The sequence below is a fragment of the Coturnix japonica genome, chromosome 1, assembly GCF_054131305.1.
Source record: "Coturnix japonica strain WE chromosome 1, WE-NBRP24, whole genome shotgun sequence".
Taxonomy (NCBI): domain Eukaryota; kingdom Metazoa; phylum Chordata; class Aves; order Galliformes; family Phasianidae; genus Coturnix; species Coturnix japonica.
In genome coordinates, this window is record NC_140663.1 from 119,196,670 (window position 1) to 119,208,159 (window position 11,490).

General features: G+C 50.5%; 1 protein-coding gene across 4 annotated transcripts in view; it reads right to left on the bottom strand.

Annotated features, from left to right (window-relative positions):
• The window catches only part of JADE3 (jade family PHD finger 3), a 54,090-nt gene extending 44,334 nt beyond the window's left edge, over positions 1-9,756 (bottom strand). The window contains exon 1 of one of the 4 annotated variants that reach the window (XM_015851218.3): positions 9,616-9,756. The gene's annotated coding sequence lies outside the window, so the exon portion shown is untranslated. Of the gene's footprint in view, positions 1-9,416; positions 9,520-9,615 lie in introns of those variants that run through there. The other 3 variants (XM_015851206.3, XM_015851226.2, XM_015851211.3) reach the window with 3 other exon arrangements.
• Between the last annotated feature and the right edge of the window lie 1,734 nt (positions 9,757-11,490).

An 11,490-nucleotide genomic window follows, 5' to 3' on the forward strand; every position in this document is an offset into this window, starting at 1 on the left:
AGGGGAGTAAACTCTTTGAAAGGGCTGATAATAGCAGGACATGGGAAAATAGTTTTAAGTTGAAGGAGGGAAGATTTAGGTTGGATGTTAGGGGGAAGTTCTTCACTAGGAGAGTGGTTAGGCCCTGGAACAGGCTGCCCAGGGAGGTTGTGGATGCCCCGTCCTTGGAGGTGTTCAAGACCAGGTTGGACGGGGCCCTGGGCAACCTGATCTAGTAAATGTGTATGTTTGGTGGCCCTGCCAGGCAGGGGGGTTGGAACTACATGATCCTGGAGGTCCCTTCCAACCCGGGTCATTCTGTGATTCCGTGATACCTTCACACAGCCCGTTAATAGTAACCAGCAACTCTGGAATTCTCAGCAACCAATTAGAACTCATTGGGAAAATCATTTCCCATAGCGGCTTACCCCATTTCAGATGAACAATACAACAGGATGTCTAGAATGACAGGTTTCATAAGACGACTAACCAGTACCATCAACCCCTATTTTTATGAATTGCTCTGAAGTCCTTGGCCCCTGGGTATTTGGATGGTGACCCAATGGAGTGTAGTTACTTGGCCCATGTACAGAGCCAGACATTCTGTGAAATGCTCACATCTTACTTATTGCTTGAAATGATTTGTTTCACAATGTAATCAGCATATACACAGACAAAAATCAAGAGATTCTGGACCCGAAGCAGCTGCCCCACAGGAAAAGGCTACACAGGCTATACAAAGGATTCAACTAATACACCCACCTTAATGTGCACATACAGTCATTTACACTCTCGATATCCTGGAACAAAGGAATGAGTCTGTGAGAGATCAGAGGTTATGGGATAAAATCCAATGCAAAAGAATAATTTCAGCTTAGCATTAAGGAAACTTTCCGACAGTAAGAGCTATTGGTCTGCATCCCCAAGGGGAAGAACGGAGGCTGCAGCTCTTGACACTGAAACAAAGACTGGACGTTGGACAAGAGTGCTGGTGCCTACGCTGCCAAAAGAACATCCCCAGCTCTGCATTTCTCAAAATGGCCCAAGGGTGAGGCAGCAACAAACGGCACCCAAGCACAAAAAGGAGAGGCATGCTTGGCCTGCTGGCACTAAGGATGGCATACACATGTTGCTGTGGATCCCTGCGCATCAAGTCCTCCAAAGCACACATGCACACCAGAATCTCCTGGTGAAAGCAAAGTAATCTCAAGTGGCTTATTGCAACCCTACCTCTCCTCCCTCCACCACACAAAGGGCTCTGCATACTCTGGGGGATGCTGCAGCATGCAGCTGCACACAAGAACAGTCATCACACAGCAGCAAGCATTGCAGGAGCAATCATCTAGATGACCTAAAAGCATCCTTTCCCATAGCTAGTTTCCATTATTTAATGGAAATTATTAGTGCACACTTAAGGACAACTTTAGTGGAGATCTTAAAATAAGAAAATGAAACGGTTCACCAAGTATGAGAGCTTTTAAAACGTGGTAACAGATGTCTTGTTTTGATGGCAGAGCCACAGCGTGCTTATACTCCACAGAAAGTCTCATGACCCGGCAACAAACATAAGAGCCACAAATGCTGAGAGCACTATCACTGCTGCTTCTTGGATCCTCCAAACACAGGCAATACAAGCGACCAAGGGGTGGATCACAGAATCACAGAATTGTAGTGGTTGGAAGGGACCTCTAGAGGTCTACCTTCATCGAGTCCAACCCCCCTGCCAAAGCAGGCTCCCTACACCACGTCACACAGGTAGGCGTCCAGGCGGGTCTTGAATATCTCCAGAGAAGGAGACTCCACCACCTCCCTGGGCAGCCTGTTCCAGTGCTCCGTCACCCTCACCGTAAAGAAGTTCTTGCTCACATTCGTGCGGAACTTCCTATGCTGTACTTTCATCCCATTACCCCTAGTCCTGTCTCCATGCACTACTGAAAAGAGACCAGCCTCACCACTATGGCTCCCACACCTCAGGTATTTATAAACCTGGATCAAGTCCCCTCTCAGCCTTCTTTTCTCAAGGCTAAACAGACCCAGTTCCCTAAGTCTCTCCTCATAGGGGAGATGCTCCAGGCCCTTCACCATCTTAGTGGCCCTCCGCTGGACTCTTTCCAAGGATCTAAACTCCAGATTGCATTAAGACCAAATTGTAGACTTCAGAGCTTTCAAGGTTGATCCCTGGCTCCAGACCAATACCCCTCATTGAACTTGTGACATCAGTAACCTGTGAGGCCTCACAGGAAAGCTCCCCGTTCCTTCTCTCTAGCCATCACACCAGCACTTAGATCACCACCTCCCCCTGCAATGAAACTAAATCAAGTGCCCACACCTCGGGCTGGGATCGTGCAGACAAGGGCTGGAGCACAATCACAGCACAATTACTGGAGCAGCAGAGCAGAAAGCACGCCAAATGAGCCTTAATCAACTTCATCCTTCGTGGCTCCAAATTCCACAGCAGCAACCAAAAATGAATCCCTCCCCGAAGATGATCTTAAATCATCAGAAAAGAGTTCAGGGGGTTGTTTATTTTTTAATTGCTATGAGAGAGAAACCTGCGTCAACTCACAAATCTTGTTCCAAAGCCGTTCCCGCTCAGTCAGACAAAACAAATGACAAGTTCTGAGAGAAAAAATAAAAAAAGCAGAGAAAAATGTGGCCTCGGTGGAGGCAGCAGGAATTAATGTCAGCGCCAAAACGAAGGCAGCAATCAGCAAGACATTTATCTGATGAATTTGTTAGCAGAACTCCTCCGAGAATATTGCATTTGTTGCTGTTCAACATCTCCAGGTACACTGGGGGGTTCAAGATCAAGTGTAACACAGACTATTCCTTCAGACCACCTGCTGCCGTGAGAGCTGGATGACAAAAGGGAAAAAAATGGTCTAAAACAGGGATCTTTATAATGATTTTCTTTCTTTATTTTAAGCAAGATTCCTGTTTTGTGAAGCTGTCACCTGTGAGGAAGTGAGGCTTTTGGTGCTGTTCAGTGAGAGGCTTTGCTAGATCCACAGCACTCAGTGCTTCTGGGCCACAGGAACCCACTAATCAAGAAGGCCCTGCACCACTGACCTGGAGGCAGAAAGAGAAAGCAACTCCCAATAGGAGGACTGTGCACTGAGTTGTCGCTCCTATTTACCTGAAGCACAAAAATCAGCTTTTACTGCTATAATCCTGTCAAGTCCTGCACAGCTCCACAGAGAAAGTAAATGCAGGTACCGAGCTCTTCTCCTCTGAGAATTACCATCACACAAGTATAGTCTGGCCGACTACATCTCCAGATGCCCATAAGACTATGAAGAGGTGCTACGGAGCACCCTAATGTGGCATAAAACCTCTAAAAGATCCAGAGGTGCCAGGTCAGGGAGCAAAGCAGGCTCAGCTTCCCATGCAAGGGCTGCCACTAACACTATTCCTTCAAAATCAAACATGCACGGCCAGTTTGATCATTACAAAGCATTACAGCAGTGCCTCAAATTGTCAGAAAAGCTGGTTACTTTTCTGGATTTAACTTAGTATTTATTTTCTGCAAATGCTCAGGACTCAATTTCTCAGTGGGCGATACTTTATATAAGCACATGTGAGCTCTCATAAACACACCAGCTACACAGAATATTACCTCACATAAAAACTGATCATGGGAAACACCATCTTCTACCAGACCTATCAAATCTATGCAGATCTTTCCATAAAAAAAACACCTAAAAAATCCCCAGAGGTTTGCCAAAAATATTTTCAGGCTGACTACAAATAATCTGGAAGTCCGTTGTGTCTGGAATTTGGTACAGGAGACAATGTAATGTGACCTAGCTGATTTATAGGGTCCCGAGAACGCTGTGAGACACTCACGAGAAACGCCTGTGTTCTACAACAAGAAAGAAGTTGGAGAAGTCAAGGAAAAGACAAGAGGGGGCAGCCAACAGGGGAGTACAAAGGCATCAAAGACATGGCTAGAAGAGATAAGCAGGAACTATAAATCACATCTGAGCTGCCCTGTGCATTTGAGGCCTCCTCCCCCTCTTTTTTAATTTACTTTAGAGCTTTTTTCAACACTTAACCCATTCATCCCTCAAGCGGACTATCTGAAATACTGAAGTTCAGCACACAGAAGTGGGGACACAGAACAAATTTGCATCAATAATCTTAAAAACAGAATGAAGGAGCACCTGTAAGAGCTATTAGATGTCAGCCTGAGCTCACACGCACACTCCTGCTTGCACAGAGAGGCTTCTGAAAACCTACAACAAGCAAAGAGAAGACACAGGACAAAGGATCCAAGACGGCACTTAAGTCAAATTAATCCCTGTAATGGGAGTCACAGACTCTTGACTGATATCGAGGCGACTGTCAGGAGCCATTGTATCTTGCAAATAATCATACATAGTCAGTTTTAAGCAAAAGAAGACAGCGAATACACCAAGTACTGGTACATAAACTAGTTTTCAACATATTCGTCTTTTGTTGAGCTCAGGCCAGAGGCTTCAGGTTTGACAACAGCTATTTCAGTTACTTCACCTCTGTACAGCTGTCTGATCAGCACAAGCCAGGTCTCCATCAAAACTGCAACAGCGCACATGGATGCAACTTGCTGGCCACCACCTACATCTTTTTCAGCTCCCGCTGCAAGTAAACTATGTGTGCTCTATATAATAAAGGAGAGAAAATTCATTTCTGCAACAGGGACAAACCATCGTGCAAAAATAATTCCCATCGAAGAATCAATACCATTAAGCAGGAGCGAATTTTCCTTCCTATCTATGCCAATGGCCATTACAACACTGTTGCTCATAAATAAGCACCTTGTATTAACATCAGCCCTTCAGTTCCTCCCTCGCTCTCAGCACATTCTGTTACAGAACTGCAAGTCCAAATTCGCCTGGCAAAATGCTTCACTTACTTCTTAAGATTGCTCATTTCATGCTACGCTGGAATTGATTATGTTGTTAACATAGGGAAGACTGCAACTTCATTATCGGGTTTAAGTATCTGCCTTTCAGTTGCTTAAATGACAGTCAATTTGATTCTTTCAAAGGAACACAACCGCTCTTGAATTAAGCCGATGCGGGAGAGTTGCTGGAACTCCCCCAAACAAGGTTAGGGCTATCGCAGCGCAGCGGTGCTGATGACCAGCCATCCTTCCCCTGTCACATCACCAGTCGGCGGCCTTGGAAAACACAGAAACCTATTTTCCGCGCTACAAACAAGCATTTCTTCTCCTTCCTATCAAACAATGCTTAACAAGGTTTACCTTTCACTGCGAATCATCACCTGTTATCACTACTTCACTTCAGTCCATTAGCTGCAGCAAAAAAAGAGCCCATTTGCATCAAGGGAGGCACAGGAGCACAATTCTGCTGCTCTCTTTCCTCTGCATGAAAGCAAACTCTGCCTTGCTAACAGAAGCGAGGGATACCCCATGCCCTTCTGCAGAGGTCCATCTCACCCCACTGCCACCGCACTGACCGCTTGCTCCTGCACTTCCATACACACACAGCACGTTTTAGCTGCATGAGCCTTTCTCCACTACAGCCCAAACCTGCTTGGAATGTGGCACTACTTCAGCGATGACTCCACTACAGCTGCTCCGACACCAAAGCCTGTAAATCAGCGCACAAAGGGTATTAAAGAAATGCAAGCAGTTAAAAGCAGAACAATGAAGAGAATTAAAAACCACAAGTAATCCCACTAGGGACATTTCTTTCCTCCCTTGTCAGAACACACACTCCTATACATTTTGTACACAGCAGCCCCAAACCCAGGGCTTTCTGTACTGAGGTAGAAAGAAAACACTGCCCATTTATTACGCTGTACACGATACAAGAGAAGATTTAAATATCGATCTACTGCTGCTCAAAGCAGCAGGAAGGAAAGCTCTGTGTATAGTTACAATTTTCAAGTGCTCGCGAACACCCACATCCCTCTGTCAACCCAACAGCTGTGTCAATCTAACAGCAACGTCTTCACGTTAACGAAAAGCCAAACAAACACAAAGCTTTTCTTTCAGACTCCTAGCAGACACATCCAGTTCTGGGCTCCCCAGTACAAAAAAGACAGGGATCTCTTGGAAAGAGTCCAGCGGAGGGCCACTAAGATGGTGAAAGGCCTGCAGCATCTCCCCTATGGGGGGAGACTTAAGGAACATGGTCTGTTTAGCCTTGAGAAAAGAAGGCTGAGAAGGGATTTGATCCAGGTTTATAAATACCTGAGGTGTGGGGGCCATAGTGGTGAGGCTGGTCCCTTTTCAGTAGTGTGTGGGGACAGGACTAGGGGTAATGGGATGAAAGTACAGCATAGGAAGATCTGTATGAATGTGTGCGAGAACTTCTTTACAGTGAGGGTGACGGAGCACTGGAACAGGCTGCCCAGGGAGGTGGTGGAGTCTCCTTCTCTGGAGATATTCAAGACCCACCTGGACGCCTACCTGTGTGACGTGGTGTAGGGAGCCTGCTTTGGCAGGGGGGTTGGACTCCATGATCTCTAGAGGTCCCTTCCAACCCCTACAGTTCTGTGATTCTGTGATTGTGCACTTCACCTAGGAGAAGCACTTTGCTCACGCAGCACGACATGTTGAAGCGCAGGCAGAAGCAGCGTGGCTCGCAGGCTGGGCCCCACGCAGGCCTCATGGTGCCAGCCCCAGGCCCCATACCACAAAATGGCAGCTGCCCGCCAGTCTTGTGCACCACACAGTGCACGCTCTGTGACATAATGTGTATGTTTGGTGGCCCTGCCAGGCAGGGGGGTTGGAACTACATGATCCTTGAGGTCCCTTCCAACCTGGGTCATTCTGTGACTCTGTGATAATGCCAACTAACTGCGACCACAACTCCCACCCATGGCATGGTCACACACTGGGGGGTTGGTGGGCAGCACACTGCCCCTGCCACTGATCTGAGCATGCTGCAGGTGGGACAGCAATGGCAGCCTCAGCATAGCAGCAGCTTCCAGCAGGTGCAGCGGCTCCACACAGCATCCTTGGGTGGCATTTACAGAAAGGGGAAAAACAGGAAGAAAAGGGAAAGAAAGAAAACAAAACAAGTGAAAGAGGCCTGGACAGTCGAACAGCTAAATAACACACGACTCCCTCCAGATGGTGTGACAGGCCTATTTGTTTCAGCAACCAGTCAGGCATGTGTATAAACCTGTTTTTTAACATCTCCCTCCAGCTCTAATTAAAACACACCGAGGCATTAACAACATGATACGTTACGTTCAGCTTGCAGTTCAATAAGCAAATCATTTCACTCTACAGTGTAAGGCAGCAACAAGCGTAAGGAACACAAATGCTCTGGAGTGTTAAATGTGGTTCAAGGAGTGAAGGTCCCAGTGCCCCATCCATAATCATAGAACCATAGAACAGCACAGGTTGGAAAAGACCTTAACGATCATCAAGTCCAACTGCAGCCTAACCATGCTACCCTAACTAACAACCCTCCGCTAAATCATGTCCCTGAGCACCACATGTAAAGGGTTTTTAAACACATCCAGGGACGGTGACTCAACCACCTCCCTGGGAAGCCTATTTCAGTGCTTAACAGCCCTTTTTGTAAAGAAGTTTTAGGCTGGATACCAGGAACATTCACCCTGGTGAGCAGGAGGCTGCATCCCACACCACGCCAGGCCCTGCAGACCTCAATACTCCCCCACTCTGCCCTGACCCGCACCCAGCCCCAGCACAACGTTTAATGCACCCGGCAGCCTCTCAAGACACAACCAGCATCTGTTGGCTTTCGTGACACAAATACCCCTGCTAAGAGCTATTATTAACTCATTAGTTTCTATTTTAAGTAAAGCATCTCAAAATTGCATTTACGTCTCCAATTACACGAAGCCTTGAGTGTGACAAGCGCTTCAAATCTTCACAAAACAAAGAGAGATGCCACAAAGTGGAACAGGAGCTGCTTCCCCCTCCACACATTCCACAGGTCTGGGGGAGCTACGGCCAAGGGTGTGCAGTGGTCTGGAGGAGCTGGGAAAGCTTAAACCTGCACAATGGAGCAGCAAGCTCTGATTAGCTCTGTTTTGGTGTATGGTGAGTAAAGTAAAGCCTTACCTACGCAGCAGCTCTCACTACAGCCTTGCACACTCATGTTCACACCAAAGGTCAGGTGGACAGACAAAATCTATACCTGCTACACGTACATGAAACACGTGAAGCCAAAGACTGCTGGGCTGCCTGACCCAACCCAGGGGGAATTTGGCTGCTGGGGGAAAGAGAGCACAGCCAGTCCTGTACAAGGAAAGCAGGGAAGGAAACATCAAATGAAGGACAGGTAAAAGAAGCTGCAATTATGGTGATGCCTTTTGCCACATACAAAGGCAGCCTTCTTGGAAAGGAGCTTTGTTCTGCTCCTCTTTGGCATTAAGAGCAGAGCGTGTCACATCTAGTTTGGAATGAGGTCAGAAGTTCAGTTAAAGAAAAAAAAACACAACAGCCAACACTTCGCATCCTCAAAGCAGCAGCTTGGTTTGAATGGGAAAGGTGCTTTCTTAGCCAGAGACCAAAAAGTTGTGTTTTTTCCTTGTGGTAAATGAATGTTCCCTGGTGGGACAACAGAAGAGCTCTGTGGCAGCAGCAAAGTCAGCCCCAAACAGCCTCACTGCAGCCTCCCTCCCCAAGCCCACTCCCCAGTGCCTCCAACCAGGGCTGGGACACACACACCCAGCAGGTGCATGTATTGGTGATGCTCTGCAGAGCGGCCTGCGACAAACACCAATGGGACGTAAGAGGCTGCTCCCTTCACCCATTAGTTTTAGTGGAAAGGCTCTTTTATGTCAACAGAGGCACTAGAGCTTTCAGGTCACCGGTGTACTTTAATCAGAGTGCTTCTAATCCAGATCGGATGTTACCTCCTGCATCTTCTTCTATATGCAAAACCACAGCTTTCACGTACAGCGCTAATGTAGCGATATCTTAATTAAAGCACGCAGCCATTTGTCAATGACACCTCAACTCTTACAAATAATAACAATTAGTAAAAGTAGTTGAAAAAGAATGAAAAAAAGGGGTAACACCAATGTGTGCCATAGGGATGCCTTTCAGGACAGCCCACACCCAGCACCCCCCGCCCCGCGTTACCTGCGGAGCTCATATGCCGTGCCATGCCCGCTGTGAGGCAGTAGCCCCGCCCGCTCCGTGTGCCCGCCGCTCACCTTGGAGCGCGGCTCTCGGGCCGCCCGGCGGAGGCGTCGCGCCAGTGCTTTATTGTCAAACTGACTTCTAGCAAGTTCCTCGCCGTGCCGACAGGAGCCACTCGGCACCGGCAGGACGCCCAACCGCCCGCCTCCCGCCCCGAACAAAAGGGCGCCGAGCCCGGGTCCCCGCGCCCCGCCACGCCCGGCCCGAGCCGCCGCCGCAACTTTTCCCTCCGGATGCGGCCGAACCCTCGTGGGGATGGCGGGATGGCGGGCGGCCGGGCCGGGTACCGCGCCGCCCCACGTACCGGGCCCGCACCGCGGCGGGACGCGCCGCCCGCTCCTTTCTCCTCCTTCTCCTCCTCCTCTCCGGCCTTGGCGCCAAGCGTCTCCTCCCGCCCGCCGCAGGCCCCGCCGGCGCCTCCCCCCGCGCACAGGCCCCGGCGCGGCGGCCCCGGCGGCCCAACCCCCGCCCCGCCTCCCCGCGGGCCGCCCGACCGCGCTCACCTCCCGCCGCCGGCGAGGCACGGCCCGGCCCGGCCCGGAGCGCCGCCGCCTCTCAGCTCGCCGGCGTGGGCGGCCGTGGCCGTCAGGGCTGGCGCCGACGCTCCCTCCGCGGCGGCTGCCGCCGGTGTCGCTGCCGCTCCCGCTGCTGCTGCTCCTGCTGCTGCCGTCCCGCGCCGGCGCGCATCGCCCCCGCCCGGGCCCGTGGCCGGCGGCGGCTCCCGCCCTGCGTGCCGGCTGCTCGGCGCGCCGCGGCCAGGCCCGCGCCCGCCCCCACCCCTCCTCCGGCCGCACAAGAGCCCTATTGTACTGCTGACACCGCCGGGCGGCAGGCTCCGCCTCTTCCCCTTCCCTCCCTTTGCCCGCGCCGGGCCCTTCCTGCCGGCCGCGGGATGCGGCCCCCTCCCCCCGGGGCGGAGCGACGCGGGGTGGGCTTTGGCCGCTCGGCCGCCCCTCGGCTCGGCCCCCCGCGCCCCGCCGCTGACTCACCCGCCGCAGGGCCGGCCACGGGCCCGGCCGCTTTCCAGCCGCTGCTGAGGGCGCTAAATTTAGAGCGTTCGGCCGGAGTTCCACGAGGCTCCTCCAGAATCCCCGAGCCGACCTTAGGGCTGTGCTGAACCGGCACCTCAGCGTCCGACCCGCAGCGGAGCTCCCTGCTGGAACCGCATGGAACAGAAATGGGTGGCATCGTTCAGAACGAAGGAAGCAACAATATGCAGCAAACCTCCTCCGTTAATATACAGCAAACCTCCTCTGTTACTCGGCTTCGTGCCCACGCGCAGCCCCCGTGCTCCTGCTCCACGTACCCCTTGCGTCAGGGGCAGTGGGAGACCTCTCACCCCCTTATCGCTCACCCCCTTACCGCAAGCTTGTCCGCAGCCTCCCCACGGCCCCGCTGCTGCTGGAGGCACGGGAAGGCTGCAGCCAAGCAGTGACATGAGACAGCTCACAGCATTGAAGACACAGCAGCTCTGGCCGCAGGGTGGTCCCTCCAGCCCAACACCTCAACTGTACCTGCTGCAAAAAAAAGTCTACTATTGCTGCGTGTAATGCAAAACGTAACTTTCTACTAATGCAGTTAGACAGCAGCGGTGATGCTGACACATGCGACTTCCTTCACGCACCGGTGATCGCCTGGTTTGCTTTCTGTCAGGAAAACACTGAGAGCAGATTGGGTAAAGCAGAACACCAGGCACACCTGGTGTCAAGCAGAACACCAGGCACAACCTCATAGAATCATAGAACCTTCCCCACACATACACTTGTGGGAGCTTCTATTAACCTCAGGGGCCTTGTCAGTAGGGCAGGCAACACCAGTGAGACAAAGAGATTTGAAGTCCAGAATGAAGAGAACTCAGAACGATAACATCAAGTCTGTGTATAAAAGGAGAAGACCAATTCCTGGTCATAAAGGGAATTTCAAACCTGGTTGAGTCAGACTGAAAGGAAACCATTTTCATGTACCAATATATCCATTTGGATTTTAAAACTCAACATTCGCTACTCGGATCTATGGGAAGATGTAGCGAGACGAATAAATAGGAAGCAGATTGTACACTGTTGCTCTTTGCAAATACACATGCAACAGTTCCCACTCTTTCCTGACCAAGGATGAACTACAGATGCTGGTACCCACCTAGAGAATAGGAGGGATTCGCAAAGCCAGATGTTAACACGTTGATCAAATATAGCACAGCACCTTAAAGTCCTCCCTGGGGAGGAATGCAGTGGAAGCTAGAAATATAAGAGCTATGGTCAGGATGAAGTGATGTACACATCTATATCATGCTCACGTTGAACCAAATCGCTGTGCAGCTCCACAAAGGCTGCGCACAGTATATTGCGTATTAAGAAAGTTACACTGAAGTAATGTTTAAC